Below are 1,263 nucleotides of genomic sequence, written 5' to 3' on the forward strand. Positions count from 1 at the left end.
AGTCAGCATGCAGGTAGAATGATCCTTCAGTATTTTTTCTGATGTGTGGCACACTTATTGTAATAAATATAATGACATATGTTTGTATTAAGTATATTTGATAATCATATTGTTCTTCAAGACAGTTGTGTTACACATTTAAATACCTTTAGTAGACTGTATATATAACAACCAATGAGCTGTTCTTTAGGAGCCTGATTTATGAAACTAATTACCCATGTGTGGACATCATCTGAGCACTTAACCAGGAGTGAACTCTTGATTCACGAAGCCTTTTACATAGTGGGTCAGGGTGGGCTGGCTTGTGCTTGCCTCATGAGATGACATGAAAAGCTTAATCCAGAAATAAATACTTACTAATTACAGGTAAAGTTCAGTAGAATTTTATATAAAAAGGGGTTTATCAGAATGTAAGAAAAATGAAAGCTGAAAACCATATCCTATTTGAAGAAAGTACTAAAAAATTGATCATACTATGCAAAGGCAAAAATCTTTTAGATATTGACCTGTATGTTTAATGATTATATTGTTTATTATTCTTGAAATATACTATTTAAAATTGTTATGCCAAAAGTGAGTGTACTACTTTCATTATATATGTAGTTTTAATTTTGCTTTGACATGTTCAGTGTAAAATGATGTTAATTGTCATATGCGTATTTATCTGTGTTGCATAAAATTTTCTATAAATACAATATCTAATTGAATTTTAATCCAGTCACTGTAATGTATGTATTATATAATATAATAATGAAAAGGAATGTTGTATTTCAGTTCCTTAAAATAAAACTAGCCGTATTAATACATTGAGCATGTACAGGAGCCTACCAACAGCACCCTTGGCTCTTCAGCAGAAGGACTGGTGATCATTATGGAAAAACAAAGATATTCCATAATATAGCATTTGTTTTTAATCTAGCTTTCTTTGAAAGTGATAAAATTGGAAGATGACAGTTTTTATATAATTTTAACCCCTTGTGTTGGAATGGTATGACATGGCTACCATGTCCTCTGAGATTTTATTTATTATGTGTATTTACCCACAGATGGCTTACTTACTCCCTTTCCTTGATTTTTGAAGATTATTTTTAATTTTCTTTGGTTAATAGTCTGAAAAGTAAGTGTGAAGTGAAGCCTCTGTTATACTGATTATTTTTAAAAACTTTTGGAGGTGTGCAAAAGATAGAGGTATAATTTTATTGTAAATTTTTTTTTATGGCTTTAGCTCCCCTTCATTTGTTATTTCAGGAATGAAAGAATGAA

General features: G+C 30.2%; 1 protein-coding gene across 1 annotated transcript in view; it reads left to right on the plus strand.

Annotated features, from left to right (window-relative positions):
* Nucleotides 1-1,263, plus strand: part of LOC119591578 (glyoxylate reductase/hydroxypyruvate reductase-like) — a gene marked incomplete in the record, with an annotated part of 18,060 nt that overhangs the window by 5,303 nt on the left and 11,494 nt on the right.

The sequence above is a fragment of the Penaeus monodon genome, chromosome 28, assembly GCF_015228065.2.
Source record: "Penaeus monodon isolate SGIC_2016 chromosome 28, NSTDA_Pmon_1, whole genome shotgun sequence".
Taxonomy (NCBI): Eukaryota; Metazoa; Arthropoda; class Malacostraca; order Decapoda; family Penaeidae; genus Penaeus; species Penaeus monodon.